The following is a 16,704-nucleotide window of genomic DNA, read 5'->3' as shown; positions in this document are numbered from 1 at the left end:
GAGAGTCTCAACTGCTCACAGGTGAGATGTCCCATTATTGGCCATCATTTACTATGTTCCTAACAAGATCTCCAGAGCAGCAAGCAAGGATGAGATCTGCTTAAATTTATTCAATGCTTCTCTGTCTGAAAGCAGAAATGGTGTTTTTGCCTGGGTAGAAGGGTCATATTTACTTTAGGTTTTGGAAAAGTTCAAATTTGGGTCAAGATTTTTAGAATGGGAAAAATTCTTTGCACAAGCTGCAAGATCAAATGTTGGTGAATGGCTCATTGTCAGGGAAATTTGAACTGGGACAGGTTACAAGACAATGATGTCCCATTTGGTCAATATTGTTCATCTGTCCTTTCGAGACATTAGCAATTAAGCTACGGCAAATGGAAGGTTTTGTAGGACTCCCTGTCAGAAAAAAGATGCTTCAATTAAGCATGCTTGAGGACAATATATTGTTTTTTTCTGGGAAATGCTGAACATAAAATTGCATCCATAATAAGAGAGATTGATGGGTTTAGGGCCTCTACGTCTTTAAAGATCAGATATAACAAGTCCCAAGAACTCTGTCTAGACTCTTTTGAAGGAGGTATGGAGATCTCCTCTTCCATTTTCCTTTGCAGATAGAGATTTAAAGTATCTGGTCAAAAAAAAGTTTTGCTTGGGAATTTTTTTTAAGTATTGGGGAGAAGTGTTTGTGCTTTTAATAGTCAGCAAGGCAGCCAATAAGCAGAAATTAGTGTATTTATATATTAAAAAAAAAAAAAAGCCAGAAGTGAGAAATAAGCTAGGAGCAGTGTATTCCTAAGTAAAACAGTTGAAAAGTTCAGTTACTCACCTTGGAACGGTGTTAAGTAAGTGTGATTTGGTTTGATTAGGTACCAACATTTGTTAATCAAGACAGCAGTGAGTCACTCAGGCTCACTAAGTGAAGTGTTAAGGTTCTGTGAATGATTTGATTAGGTACCATCATTCGTTAATCAGAACAGCAGTGAGTCACTCAGGACAACTAATTGTTGTGTAAATGTCCAAAGGGATTGCTTTGCACCTATGTACCTTAGAAGCACAATATATATTGCAAGGGAAGAACTCAGTAACCCACAATCCAGTGGGAGCACCAAGAGGAGAGGATCACCTTGCTGGTGGCTGAAAGGAATCTGTAAATTTGCTTAGGACATTTTTTTTTTTATTATTGGGGAGAAGTAAACTATTGGGGTATATTATTTTGTGTGTTTGTGCTTTTAATAGTCAGAAGGGCAGCTAATAAACAGAAGTTAGAGTGTTAGAGATGTTTGTATTTCCCAATCCTCCCACCCCTCACCTACAAACCCCTTGCTCATCAGAGTCTCTAAATTGATGAACTCTTCTACTACCTATCGAATTTGACTTGAACCAATATAATGTCACTCAGACAGGCTTCCAGTCAGTCCACCACCAAGGGGAGGAGAAAAGAGTAAAGATGTGATATCTGAAGAAAGGACCTGTATTCAACCCATGTTTCTATGGGACGATATAAGGTAACACCATTAGGGATGTGAATCGTTTTTCTGATGAATGAAAATATCAGATGATATTTTCAAACTGTCAAATATCGGGGGGTCCCCGAAAGCGATAGGAAAACCCCACAAAATTTATCATGTGGTTTTCTTATCATTTGGGGTGGGGGTGGGAGGAAAGGGCATACTGAAAAAAAAACCCCACCCTCCCAACCCTCCAAAACTTTTTTAAATTACTTGGTGGTCCAGCGGGGGTCCCGTGAGCAATCTTCCTCTCTCAGGCCATCAGCTGCCACTAATCAAAATGGTGCCGATGGCCCCTTGCCCTTACCATGTGACAGGGGCTATTGGTGCCATTGGCTGGCCTCTGTCACATGGTAGGAGCAATGGATAGCCCACACCATTTTTTAAGATGGCGCCGGCCGTCCATTGCTCCTTCCATGTGACAGGGGATGGCCAATGGCTCGGGGTGGGTTGTTTTTTTTCGGCACGAGACAGCTGATAAAAAACGTTAAGAACTGCGGGAACAAAGATTTCTCGTGGTTTTTCCCCAAACCCGATACCAGAAATGAGTCCTGTACCGATTCGCATCCCTAATCAGCATTTTCCAAGATGCCAGATTTCTCCAGGATAACTATGGGTGCTAGAGTTCTGCCCTACATATGACAGATGATACATGCTGTCTGCTTAATGAGAGGTTAAAGAGCTTGTGCCTTCCAGGACAGACAGAGTGGGAAATAAAGAGATCATACAGATCTAGCGGAGAAATAGCCGGACCCCGCTGAGCACTTTAGTAAGTTGTACGCTCCAGAATCTGGTATGCACATCTTTGTTTATTCTGAACAGTTGTTCCACTAAACGTTTTCACACACAATAGCTTTCTGTAGAACTCTTCTGTACAGTGCATAGACTTCAGAGATCGGTATCCTAGTCTCTCCACTTTTTATGTAAGCACATTCTCTGGAAGTTTTAGAGATACAATCATAGATATTTTCTGACCAGGTATTAAAGCTTTCAGTTAATTTTTTTTTCTTTAAGTGTGTAGGGTTTTATTTCATATTATCCATTCCTTGACTGTGTTTCATGGACTGAATTTGAAAATCTGCATTGTGCTGGTTCTGTGTCAGTGTTTTAGAAGAAGCATTCTCAGGGGATGGATTTGGCATTTAGGGCTCACACTGCACAGTACCATCAGAGTGGATCTTGTGGTGCAATGGCAGTGCATCTGACTCCAGATCAGAAGGGTGCGTGTTCAAATCATGTCAGGGTCAGGCTCCCCTATGTCCCCCCAACCCTTAAAATCTCTTTTTTTTTCAAGTTCACTTTCAGGAAACTCACTTATTGTTCCTATTATATGTTCAAATAAAGAGAAAGAAACAGTGTAGCAAAAAGAGAAGACCAATTCGGAGAACCGTAGTTGAACAGTGCAACTCGTATACCAGTAGTTTTTAGAAGATGGGGCTGTGCATTTCACATGCAGCTACAGCAGGACCTCGGTGCTCCTCTAGCGGGAACAGCACTGTACGCATTCTGTGGAGAAAAAAAACAGCAGGCATCAGAAGGGCGAAACAAATTGAGGCTAGAAGAAATAAAGTTTCCATAATTTTAAGACTAGGAGGAAAAGTGTGCAAATGTATGACAAGGTGGCCGAGTGGTGAAGGCGATGGACTGCTAATCCATTGTGCTCTGCATGCATGGGTTCGAATCCCATCCTTGTCGGTAGGTCTTTGTTTTCATCTATATCACTTCTCACTCTTAACATCTCCTCACTCTGCTAGTTCTAACTTGCTGCACCTTGGCCGAAAGTCACAGAACAAGGCAGCAGAAAATGCCCATGTAGTTTGACTGCAGGCTTTACCCTGTACAGAGGGTCAAGTGTGCTTGGGGCTGTGGGCAAACCATATTTCTCAAACATCTTGCTTTATTGAAATAAGCATAGATACACAAGGTAGTTGTAGAGAAGGAGAGAGATGACGTGACTTAAGGAACCCTATACGTCCCAACAGAGTGGTATTCAGGCAAGCTGGACAAAATGGTCAAGAACAGTAACGCACATTAGTAAACAGAATGCTTGCGCCTCTGAAGCCGAGGCCTCGCATGGCAGCTACTGCTGCAATCTTCCCATCCTAAAAGCTCCCTAATTTCCTATCTTTCACTTTTCGACCATGAAACATATCATGGCCTGCTTGAGCCAGTTGTGTGAAATTTGCTGGATTTCCCTGGAATAAAGCAAGGATTATCATAGATAGATAACCAAGGGGATAACTTCCGAGAAAGCAACAACATTCTCCTCACATTTTTTCATGCAAAGTGCATATATTTCACCAGGATATAATGGGAAAGATAATCTGGAAGATCCTTGGATCCCGCATGGAGCAAGAATCGCAAGACATAGGGGCAAGCAAAACACTGCTCCACAGCCACGTTTGCAAAATAATTACTGCTCAAAAGCTAACCCCCTAAAGCTCTCAAAGCACATACTAAGTTCTAGTATTTTAAATTGGGAAAACCCCATCCACCCTCTAAAGAGGATACCATTAGTTTAGCAAACAAAACCCTTGCCTTACGTTCATTCCATACAAATCTTGAGCAGAGGTACTGAAGTGCTGCGCGTCCTGACCACGCTAGGCCCACGCCCGGGCCTGCCCACTTTGCTCCTGCGCTAACGGGCCCTGGGCCGTCCTCTCCCGCTGCCGCTGCCAGGTCATCCCGTCCGCGGCGCCCCGCAGCAGCATCTCCCAGGCCCTCCACTTCAGCAGGTGTCCATCTTTTTGTGTTTGTGATCCTTTCTAAAATCTCACCTACTTTAGAGGTAATACTGGACTGTTAATTCTTTGTAGCATGCCTATCTCCTTATACCCTGCACTTTTCTCATTGAAATCCGGTTCAGCATGCTTTATAGACATTTTTGATGAGAAAGAATTCAAAACACAAAAACATTAACCATTAGTGCTGTGAATCTATGTTGACAAAGGATGACAAACTCATAATTTTATCCAGTTTGTTATCCTGCCTATATATTATCTTACTGCCTGCTCCATTAAAATTCTCATAATACTTTTAGACAATTCTGGATGGCTTCATATTTTTTTTAAATATTTATATCATTTATGGATCTGGACTATTTTCTTTACTTTAAAATCCCAGGGCTGCCTATTCTTATTTTTCAAGTGAGTGAAAAATAAGAATAGGCATGGCAATTTCTTATGTTCTTATATAAACTTGCTAAATGGAATTTCTCTATGAGTAAGTTAGTCAACCTTCATAACATACCAAGTGGAAATGGTTATTGTGCAGATAAGCTCTTATAATTTGAGAGCTTTGTAAATCATTAGGTGACTGGATATTGTGCTAACTTCAGTCCAGGAAATTTAATCCTTGGATGTGGTACTGATGGTACTTATCTTTAAATCCACTTTCAATGATGGTAATCGCCATCTGACATCGCGAGGTTTCAGGGTGGGTGACCCCTTCTTCAAGGACACAGCATTGGATGAAGTAGTCAGTGGATATAGAGTTTACAGTCGTGGTGTCTGGAGTGAGACCATTTGCTGACAGCCACGAAGAGGTGATGCAAAACGCTATCGCTTGAATATCAAGTACTTGTAGGAGTTGTGGTGTCTGGGACAGGATCGTCTTCTGACAGCCATGGGAAAGCGATGTGAAAAGCTATCGCTTATAAATTTTGAGTGCCAAACCGGCTAACAACGTTGTGCAGAGTGCTGGTGCCAGCCAGTTGGGTGTTTTTTTTTGTCTTTGATTAGAGTCTCCAAATGGGCTTGTTTGGCATCCAACATGACAGGAATGAAGCTCATTTCTAAGCTAGGGTAGCTTAGCTAAGATCTCAATTTTTCAAATAGCAGTAAGTCTTGTTCTTTGGGGTCCACATGACAGTATAGTCCTTTACATTTTTTTCACTGAAAATCCTGGTCTTTTTTTTCTGCTACATAGGTCTCTGAATGCATTCAGCATAGCTTATGTCTAGGCAGGTGGTCTTTGCACTATTGCTACCAGCACCATCAGCAGTGATACTGAGGATGGGTACCTTTCTATCCTGAGTGACATGTAGCCAGTATGAATTTGTCCTTTTATGGGGTTTTTTTTCATACTTAAATAGGAGTTGTTACCTTGCTGAGATTCTGTATAGGTGTTTTACAAGGCTACCCTTACTAGGAGTCAGGTTGAGAATTATGTTGATTTATTCTGGCACTATCATGAATTCTCAGTCAAACTTGTCATCATAGGAGCCAACATTTTAATATGACTGGGGATGCTGAACTCAATGCAAATTACAGTGCCCCTAGCGAAAAAAGAAAAACCAGAATACAGAAGGTTGTGAGTGTGACTGACCAGCCTGTATTTAAATATCCAGAGAAGAGCAGGTAATGTGGGCATGGGGAAGACCCATATGGCCAAAAGCTAGAGAAGACACAAAGTCCCACCAGTCATTCTCTCCAACCCCAACTCATCCCCACCAGTCTCCTCTCTCCTCCTCCATTCCCTCTCACCACAGCCCATCCACACCACCATCTAATCTCCCACCCTCACTTGTCCCCCACTTGTCTCTCTTAACTCCCGTTTTCTCTCATTCTCCTAATCTACTCAACTTTTCCTCTTTTTCCCCCTTCCCTACTTCTTCCCTTCTCGCTGTTAATTGTCTACTTCCTGCTTGGGCATACTTTGAAATTTATGTTTGATAGGAAGGGGTTTAATTAATACCTCTCTTTCAGCTTCACTCCCTATATCCCCTTAGCTGTCTCTGCTCTCATTTTCCACCGACCTGTCCCTCCCCCTCCCATTTTCTTTTCCCATCCCTCCACTCCCTGGCAGGTTCCTCCTCACCCTTCCTTAGCTATCGTCCCTCCTCTGCAGGCTTGTCTATTAGGCGAACTTCGGCAGTCGCCTAGGGTGCCGAGCCGTAGGAGGTGCCGAAGAGCAGCCACGTGGTGCCGCAAGCGGGGTCTATCCTGCTCGCAGCAAAGAGAAATAGAAACAGCGCCGAAACAGGTATGTGTGTGTGTGTGGGGGGGGGGGGGGGGGGGGGCACGACACTGTGTGCTTCTGAGGGCCTGAGAAGCACAGTCTCTATTTCTCTTTGCCGCGAGTGGGATAGGCCCCGCTTGCGGTACCACGTGACTGCTCTTCAGTGCCCCCTACGGTTTGGCACCCTGAGAAGCACACAGTCAGCACCGAAACAGGTAGGGGGGGGGCGCAACCAGGGAGGAGGCGCTACCGGGGGGGGGGGGGGGGGAACTGCAGCATAAGAGTCGCCTAGGGCGCCCAATACCCTTGCATCAGCCCTGGGCTTGGTTCTCCTATCCCTTCACTATTTCCCATCCTTAATCAGCATGTTAGGCTTCCCTTCATTGGCATGCTCAGCTTACCTTTCAATTTGTGATTCCCCCTCCTCCACAGGCTAGGATCACTTCCCTGCTCTGCACTCTCTGAACCCAAGCACTTTTATTCTGAAACTGTTCTTGCCTCCCTACTCTCTACAGCAGTTCTCCTGGCACTCACAGATTCCAGGCCAGAGCCAGTCCCATGCCTGATGAGTCCACTCCATCACCTGCATGTCCTGAGTCCTAACAGCTCAGCAGTCAGCTTCTCTCTAGCTCCAGAGCCACAGCTGCAGGCAGTGCTTCCTGCCCTCAGTTTGGAAACCCCAGAGATAATTACCATCTCCTGTAGGATACAACTGGGGAATGTTTTATTTATTTTTGTGAACAAGGGGAACGATGTTCACCCCGAATTCCCCCTCAGTTCAAGCTCTGTCCACAGCCCTTCTCAATACTGGAGTTGTCAACTTTTAAGAGAGATCTTGAGACTATCATATCGCATGCCACAACCTTTTCTCCCTTCCCCATACTTTTAGTAAAACACCTTATTTACTCTGGTGACTGCAGGATTAGAAGAAAAGGGCAGATACCACTTGTCTCCTCCCTCAACTCTGCCCAGCTAGCACAGAAATCTTCATGAAACTTAAAACAATTTTTCAACTTTTGTGTTTGTAGTTTAAATCTATCCGGTCTCTGCTTGCTATTTACTTTCTCTTAGTTTTCTCTCTACCTCCTCAAATAAACCTCTTTTGAAGCTTATTTTCTGGTCTTCCTCTCATTTCATCATTTATTTATCTTCCATGTGTATATCTCTTTTTATCCACTGGCTATCTCTCTGCATCTGTTACGAGCGCGCGCGGGCGCGGTCGTCTCGGGCGGGTGGTGAGCCTTTGGGCCACGGCAGGACCCCAGGAGGAGCCCAAGGCCACACCGTGGGAGGTGAGCTGAGCAGGCATGGTGAGCCAGGCAGGCAGGAACGGAAGCAGGGAGTCCGACCCTCAGCCGGACCTGCATGCCCATGGTAGCCAACACGGGGAAGTTGACTAATGAACGGTCCTCCGACTGTTCCCGGCCCTTTCGGACCTGCCGCAGGGAACGGCAATGGGCAGCAGGCCGGACAGAGGCGAGGGCAGACAGAGTCCTTAAACAGAAGACATCAGACGGGGCAGAAGCAGGACGAGGCAAGACGGAGACATCAGGACAAGGGCTGAAGCGAGACACAGGAAAGGCCCAGGCGAGCAGGAACTCCGATGCTGGGAAACTCACATCCGAAGCCCCCTCGGCTGGCAGAAGCTCAAGAGCCCGTGGGACGAATCCCTCCTGTTGGCCACTCCAGGGCCCAACAGGACAGAAGGCTCAGGAACCAGGTCAAGGCAGAGACAGGTAGACATCCGGACAAGGGCTGAAGCAGACACGGAAGACAAGGCTGGACGGGAACATTGCACTGTCCATCAGGGCGCCCTACTCAGCCCACCCGTGGGACTGAATCGCGGACCACCCTGTCCCAGACGCGCCCTACACAGCCCTGAGAGGCTGGTCGCGGACCACGCTGAGAAGGAGGGCGCGGGGAAGACCCAGGCGCACAGGAACTCCGATGCTGGGATACTCACATCCGAAGTCCTTACGGCTGGCAGAAACAGGAGCAGACATCAGGCAAAGACACTGGACAAGGAACCATGGAAGACCTGGATCAGCACAGTTACAGCCGACTGTAAGGCTTGATCGAAGGCCGAAGACAAGCAGGAGTCGGAGTCACGGACCGGAGTCAAGGCAGGCTGAAGACAAGCAGGAGTCGGAGTCACGGACCGGAGTCAAGGCAGGCTGAAGACAAGCAGGAGTCGGAGTCACGGACCGGAGTGAAGGCAGGCTGAAGACAAGCAGGAGTCGGAGTCACGGACCGGAGTCAAGGCAGGCTGAAGACAAGCAGGAGTCGGAGTCACGGACCGGAGTCAAGGCAGGCTGAAGACAAGCAGGAGTCAGAGTCACGGACCGGAGTCAAGGCAGGCTGAAGACAAGCAGGAGTCAGAGTCACGGACCGGAGTCAAGGCAGGCTGACAACAAGCAGGAGTCGGAGCCACGGAGGACCTGGATCAGCAGGGTTCAGACTACTGTAGAGCCCGATCCGAAGGCAAAGACACAGTGAACAGAAAGTCCTTAAATACTGGAGGTAGAAGGCAACTCCCTGGGAGGAGCCTGCCAGGACCGCCCACCGCTGGTCCTATAACTAGGGTAGAGAGCTGCGGGCCAGCCCCTAGGGAAGGGCGTCGCCCAACAGGAAGTCCAAACGCTGAGGCATGCAAGCCACAGGCACAGCTAGGCCTCTCAGGCCCTGGAGCAAGTCCTGGATGATGCGCAGGCGAGGCCCTGGCCTCAGAGCGGCCTCTGGAGGAAGGTAAGAGACCTCCTGCAGCGCAGCAGCAGGGGGGATCGCAACAGCATCTCATTATCTTCTCTCCCTACTTCTATTCTCACCCCTTCCTGCCACTTTCATCTCTATCCTTACCTCTTCTTGCTTCTTCCCTCTAGTTTGATCCACTCTCTTCTCACAACCCTTCTCTTGGTTTACCTGCCCTATCAGTCCCTTTCCTCCGTGTCCACACAGCCCCTTTCCTAGTACCTTTTCATCTCTCCCATCACCTTACCACTCAACCAGGCTCCTCTTCTTATCATAGCCCTTATCCTCTCACCCAGTGTGTATCCCCTTTTACCTTCTCCCAGTTACTTTCCCCTTCTCAAAGCCCATGACCTGTCTCCCAGTCCTCTTAGCCCCTCTCATCTTCACAGCCTGTGTCTACTCCTCTCTCTCCCACAGTTGTTTCCCCATTCCCTCTTCCCCTACTCTCCCGGCCAGAATTCCTTCTTTCAGTTCCTCTCTCAGACCTTCACTGCAGTATTCCCTCTCCCATCCAGTATCCAATTTTAAACCATGTCTCAGCAGTTTTCTGAGCTAGCATTCTCTCTCCTCTCAGCTCCTCTCTCACTTCTTATAGCCCTTCTGTCTCTCTTTCAGTAGTCCATCCCATCTCTACTGCTCCTCCAGAAGCTTGTCTATTCTAAATTGCTGCTGCTCTCTGGTCCCCTTCTGCCCATTGGTCAGACATGCTACAGCCAGCCAATAGGCTGCAGGAGAAGGCGGGAGAGGTAGCTGAGAGACAGATGTGCACTGCCTGCTCTCCCCTGCAGTCTATTCGTTAAGATATTTCACAGCCAGCCAATAGACTGCAAGGAGAGGCAGGAGCAGTATCAGAGAGTCAGAAGCACTTTCTTACTGTATCTAACATACTGAAACTGCATGGTAAACACACATACAGAACCTAAGGGTCTCATTTTTTATAGATCGATTTAGCTTAGAATAAGAACTTCAGAATCAACAGTTGTAAACAGCAGTAAGCAGTTTTCAACCAGAATAGAATGCCCTTTGTTGTTCAAATGATTTAAAACCAGTTTCAAATGCAAAGTTAAATGATGATGGCATTTTTGTCATTGCAGTGTAACATTACCCAACTGATGACATCATAACTTTATATTGCAGTGTAACATTACCCAACTGATGGCTCCCTTTTGTGATACCATGGTTTTGTTCATGAGGTATTTAGGAATGGGCAAATTATTTGCATTAAAAATTGTATTACCTGTAACAAATTTGTGCTAGTAATATATTTCTAGCTCCAGCCAAGCCCAGATTTAAGCATAGGCAACTGCCTAGGGCATTAAATTCTGAAGGCCCCAATTTCAAAGGGGAGCCAGCGTAGCAGTGTGCCTATAGAGCGCCAAAATATTAAATCCAGCCCTGGCTACAGCTTTAACTTCAAACCAAAAGTTGATTTGATACTATGATAAAGAAATTTGTGGCTTTTGAATATATACATACCAATCTCATTTAACAAAACTGAAATAATGGCACTGAGCACAGTGCCTAAGAAGGAATTATTCCAAATTTTTTTAGATGTTTTTTATACCAAACATATGTTAAGTTTTAATTTGCTCATTTCTAGTAGTTAAATCTTTTAAAAATTAAATTTATTAGCATTCAGACAGGTTCAGCCATACCAGTGGGTTATGCACCTCTACCAGCAGATGGAGATGGAGCAAAACTGACGTCACAGTATACACGTATATACTCCTGTAATGACATCAGCCTGCCAGTATTCTCCATCTCCAGTAGTGAGATGGTTAACATGCATCTCACTACTGTGGACTGCTTATTTAAAAAAAATATTTTGTAGAAGGAGAAAATAAAAAGGAAGTTAATTTGTCCCGCTCTCCTTTGGTGATACCTTAGGATCCCTCCCTCAGTCAAGTTCTCCTGAAGTGATAACTGAGAGGCTAGCGGGTGTAGGAAGCTGAGCATGGTGGTGAAGGCCTTTACCCACTCCCCCTGTGGTTGGAGACAGAATCTATACTCATCCGAGACTGGATGAGCTCAGGTAAAGAGTAATAAAAAAAAAAGAAAGAAAAAGGGGAGTTATTTTTAGGGATTCCATCCACCTGTTGGTCTCCGAGCTCGGCATGCTGATCCGATGTCCATTCCTGCCTCCGGGGTAACTTGGAGAGTCATGGTAGCTTGGCAGGTTGGGACCATTTTAGCTAAGCCCTGCCATCAGGCTTTGCTTAGTCACTGCATGGTAGGCCACGGTGGCGTTTGCTTGCTTTTCTGTGCATAAGGCTGCTGCAAATCAGTATCTGATATTGGTCCATGCTTGCGCGTCCGGGTGTGTGCTTAGGTGGGTGCTCAGGTATGCACTTCAGGGCACTTAGGTGTGGACTCAAGTGTGCATTTAGGGTAGCTCGGGTGAGCACTCAGGTGAGCACCTACCTGAACTGCAACTTGGGCGCCTAAATTTTGGGCATCCGTGGTAAGCACTTATTGTGAGCGTAGCTGGGTGCACAGTTATTGGACACTTTTTTTGGAGTGTACCGATAGTGAGTGTTTATTCATGGCACCGGTAGCAAAGAAAGGTAAGCGCCTTACCTTTGTGCTGTTTGCCATATTTGGGTATTGTGTCAGAGCTGCTTGGAGGCTCAGGGAGAATTGTCTCCAACTGATTTTGCTAAGCCCGGTCCTTCCCAGCATGATGCGGGAATGGAAAAGGAGGGGAAATTGGCAAAGGTTTCACCTGGTTTTGGGGCTCCCTTAACTGGCTCGTTAGCAGGGGAAGGTAGTTCAGTGGTCACAGGCCAGACGCCCACTGGTTTTATTATGGTTTCCTCTGCTTTTTCTTAAGTGGAATTTCTTCAAGGGCTGCAGTCCTTTCTTCAGGTGCAGTTGGCAGCCCCGGTCAATACTAACATTTCAGGATAGCAGGCTGTGGGTTCCCACACGCCTGGTGCGGTGGGTAAGCATCGGAATACACCTAGATCTGCTGCAGGTCACACTAATAGGGACCCGGATGGCACGGATGATGAAGTCGATCCTTATTCCCGGGAGGAAGGGGAAATTCCTCTGGGATTGGAGCCATATAGAACAATGTTGTGTTTCTTTCCTAGAGATGATTTTGCCAGCTCTGATTTCCCAGACATTGAAGATGCTGGAGGTGCCGGGTGCTACTTCCATGTCTGAGCCAAATAAAAATCCCATTTTAATTTCTTTACGTAAAGCATCATGATTCTTCTCCATTATGGAGGCTATTCAAGAGTTGATTGATCTTGAATGGGGCATCCAGGAAGCTAAATTTAAAGGGTGACAAGTCTTGGAAGGGCTGTACACTCTGCATCCAGCTGCGAGAGAGCAGCTGTGCTTTCCAAAAGTGGATGCACATGTGTGTGCCATCTCCAAGCGGACAGCTATCCCTGTAGAAGGGGGAGCAGCAATGAAGGATGCGCAAGATAGGAGAACTGAAGCTACCCTTAAGCAGGCCTTTGAGGCGATGGCAATGAATTTGCAGATAGCTTCTTGTTGCTCCCTGGTGGTTTGTTCTTGTTTACTTCTTTCTCAGGAAGTCGATGAATCTGGTGTGAATTCCAGGGCAGTAATGGAACTGGCAGCTGCCTTTTTGGCAGATGCAGGCTGAGACCCAGTCCACACTTCTGCTAGAGGGGTGGCTTCACTAAGAGCGGCCAGGCATCAGTTATGGCTCAGGAATTGGTTGGCCAATACCATTTCAAAATCTAATCTTAAGAAATTGCCCTTTAAAGGTTCACTCTTGTTTGGGAGTGAGCTGGAGAAAATGGCCAATAAGTGGGGTGAGTTCCAGGTTCCTCGGTTACCACAGGTTAAGATGAAGGCGCTGCGCTCTTTGGCATGAGAGGTCGTGCTAGGGATTTCAAACACTTGGACCCTACAGAGAAGCAGCTTCTCAGAGGGCTTGACCTTTGGGTAGGTCTCAGTCTTTTCATCCCAGGAAGCCCAGATGGGGCACAGTCTCAAGAGGCGGTGCCCCACGAACCTCTCAATGAAGGTGTTCCACCCTACCACTGGTGAGCGACATTGCGGAAGGGATAGAAGGTAAGGTATGTCTTTTTGCGGATGACACTAAGATCTGCAACAGAGTGGACACGTCGGAAGGAGTGGAGAGAATGAGACGGGATTTAAGGAAGATGGAAGAGTGGTCGAAGACATGGCAGCTGACATTCAATGCCAAGAAGTGCAAAGTCATGCATATGGGGAGTGGAAATCCGAATGAACTGTATTCGATGGGGGGAGAAAGGCTGATGTGCACGGAGCAGGAGAGAGACCTTGGGGTGATGGTGTCTAATGATCTGAAGTCGGCGAAACAATGTGACAAGGCGATAGCTAAAGCCAGAAGAATTCTGGGCTGCATAGAGAGAGGAATATCGAGTAAGAAAAGGGAAGTGATTATCCCCTTGTACAGGTCCTTGGTGAGACCTCACCTGGAGTATTGTGTTCAGTTCTGGAGACCGTATCTCCGAAGAGACAGAGACAAGATGGAGGCGGTCCAGAGAAGGGTGACCAAAAAGGTGGAAGGTCTTCATCAAATGACTTATGAGGAGAGATTGAAGAATCTAAATATGTACACCCTGGAGGAAAGGAGGAGCAGAGGTGATATGATACAGACTTTCAGATACTTGAAAGGTTTTAATGATCCAATGACAACGACAAACCTTTTCCATAGGAAAAAAATCAGCAGAACCAGGGGTCACGATTTGAAGCTCCAGGGAGGAAGATTCAGAACCAATGTCAGGAAGTATTTCTTCACGGAGAGGGTGGTGGATGCCTGGAATGCCCTTCCGAAGGAAGTGGTGAAGACCAGAACTGTGAAGGACTTCAAAGGGGCGTGGATAAACACTGTGGATCCATAAAATCAAGAGGCCGTCAATAAAGAGTGGGTGGCTCGCCAGAATGACGGCTACTGCCTGGAGATAATACCCTTATTCAATAAACATACACATGGTTACTGTGACTCCAACATCGCTCTAAGCTACAACAGCAAGAGGAAATGTGGAAAAAAGGATTCGCACTCACAAAGTGGGGAGTAGCTGGCTTGTTACGGCGGTTACTACCCCAAACCAAATAAGCCTGATACTTCACTTTCAATACATATCCAGCATAGCTCTCTGCTTCAACGGCAGGGGAGAAGAAAAACTGATACTTCACGCATAGCTCTCTGCTTCAACGGCAGGGGAGAAGAAAAACTGATACTTCACGCATATCCAGCATAGCTCTCTGCTTCAACGGCAGGGGAGAAGAAAAAAGGATTCGCACTCACAAAGCGGGGAGTAGCTGGCTTGTTACGGCGGTTACTACCCCAAACCAAATAAGCCTGATACTTCACTTTCAATGCATATCCTGCTTCAACCGCAGGGGAGAAGAAAAACTAATACTTCACGCATATCCAGCATAGCTCTATACTTCAACGGCAGGGGAGAAGAAAAACTGATACTACACGCATATCCAGCATAGCTCCCTGCTTCAACGGCAGGGGAGAAGAAAAACAACCAATAAGGGCTGAATAACACAGTCTGGGTAAAACAAATAAACATGGGTGTAGCTTGCTTATTGCGGCGGTTACTACCCCTACTACCCCTAACTAATCAAGCTTGATATTTCACTTGGTTGCAGCTCCATCACTGCTCTCTACATTAATGGTGGGGGTGGAAGGGAAATAGAACCAAAGAGCTAAGAGAAACAGATAAGTATGAGAAAAAAATGTGAAGCTTGCTGGGCAGACTGGATGGGCCGTTTGGTCTTCTTCTGCCGTCATTTCTATGTTTCTATGTTTCTACCCCCAGGAACAGGAGATAGGGGGGGTTGCCTCTTTCTATTTTTGTTACAGGTGGGTCGAGATCACATCAGACCAGTGGGTTCTGGAGGTGATAAGAGAAGGCTATGCTCTGGAGTTTCTCAGTGTTCTTTGGGACGTTTTCATGGTGTCTCCCTGCAGGCAGTGGAGTGTACGTTGTCAAGAGTCCTCAGCCTGCGGGCTGTAATCTCAGTCCTCATGTCTCAAGAAAATATGGGCCGATATTCCATTTAATTCATTGTGCCCAAGAAGAAGGGTTCCTTTCGTCCCATCCTAGATCTCAAAGGAGTCGACCATCATTTGTAGGTGACTTGTTTCTGTATGAAAACCTTATGCTCAATGATAATGGCAGTACAGTCAAGGGAGTTTCTTACGTCTCTAGATTTGTCAGAGGTGTACCTATATATTTCCATCCAGAAAGAGCATCAACGGTTTCTGCATTTCACTGTTTTGCAGTGACATTATCAGCTTTGAGCTCTGCCCTTTGATTTGGTAGCAGCAATGTTGAGAAAGGATGGTAATCTGGTCCACCCATATTTAGACAATTGGCTGTTTCGAGCCAAGAGTATGAAAGAGAGCCTTCAGGTCTCTTTTCACTCAACGCACAATGCACAATAAAGCTCTGGAATTTGTTGCCAGAGGATGTGGTTAGTGCAGTTAGTGTAGCTGGGTTCAAAAAAGGTTTGGATAAATTCTTGGAGGAGAAGTCCATTAACGGCTATTAATCAAGTTTACTTAGGGAATAGCCACTGCTATTAATTGCATCAGTAGCATGGGATCTTCTTAGTGTTTGGGTAATTGCCAGATTCTTGTGGCCTGGTTTGGCCTCTGTTGGAAACAGGATGCTGGGCTTGATGGACCCTTGGTCTGACCCAGCATGGCAATTTCTTATGTTCTTATGATCTCCTTGCTACAGGAACTAGGTTGGGTGATGAACTTGGCCAAGAGCAATCTACAGCTATCCTAGACACTAGAGTATCTTGGTGTTTGTTTCAACAAGAAGCAAGGCAGGGTGTTCTTGACAGAGATCCGCATTCAGAAGTTGATAGAGCAGGTGTGAATATTGACAAAAACAATAGGCCGGATTTTAAAAGGGTTACACGCATAAGATAAGCGCGTAACCCTTTTAAAACGCCCCTGCGCGCGCCAAGCCTATTTTCCATAGGCTTCCGGTGCATGCAAAGCCCCAGGACGTGCGTAAGTCCCGGGGCTTTCCTGGGGGGGCGTGTTGCGATCCGCGCTTCATCGGGGAGTGTGACACGGCCGGTGCGTCATCCGGGGGCGGCGCCGTGGGCGTGGTTTCAGCCCGGGGGCGTTCCGGGGGCGTGGCCGTGGCCTCCGGACCAGAACATGGCGCGCAGCAGCCGGCCCGGCACGCGCAGTTACGCCTGCCTCGAACAGGTGTAACTTTCGTGACAGAGGTAGGGGGGGTTTAGATAGGGCTGGGGGGTGGGTTAGGTAGGGGAAGGGAGAGGAAGGTGGGGGGAGGCGGAAGGAAAGTTCCCTCTGAGGCCGCTCCGATTTCTCGGAGGGAACATAGGCAGGCTGCGTGGCTCAGCGCGCGCAGGCTGCCGATTTTGGGCAGCCTTGCGCGCGCCAACCCCGGATTTTAATGGATACGCGCGGCTACGTGCGTATCTATTGAAATCCCGCATACTCTTGATCTCGCCTAGTGCGCGAACA

The 16,704-nt window shown here is 46.8% G+C and overlaps 1 protein-coding gene and 1 non-coding gene across 2 annotated transcripts in view; both read left to right on the top strand.

The window, feature by feature from the left end:
* Positions 1–16,704, top strand: part of GPATCH11 (G-patch domain containing 11) — a 1,168,394-nt gene that overhangs the window by 815,745 nt on the left and 335,945 nt on the right. The gene's annotated exons all lie outside the window — the stretch shown is intronic.
* On the top strand, positions 3,122–3,203 carry TRNAS-GCU. Its single transcript has one exon. It is a non-coding gene; the product is annotated as a tRNA-Ser (tRNA).

The sequence above is a fragment of the Rhinatrema bivittatum genome, chromosome 3, assembly GCF_901001135.1.
Source record: "Rhinatrema bivittatum chromosome 3, aRhiBiv1.1, whole genome shotgun sequence".
NCBI classification, from domain to species: domain Eukaryota; kingdom Metazoa; phylum Chordata; class Amphibia; order Gymnophiona; family Rhinatrematidae; genus Rhinatrema; species Rhinatrema bivittatum.
The sequence above is the reverse complement of the archived record's forward strand: the minus strand, read 5'-3'. Positions and strand labels throughout refer to the sequence as shown.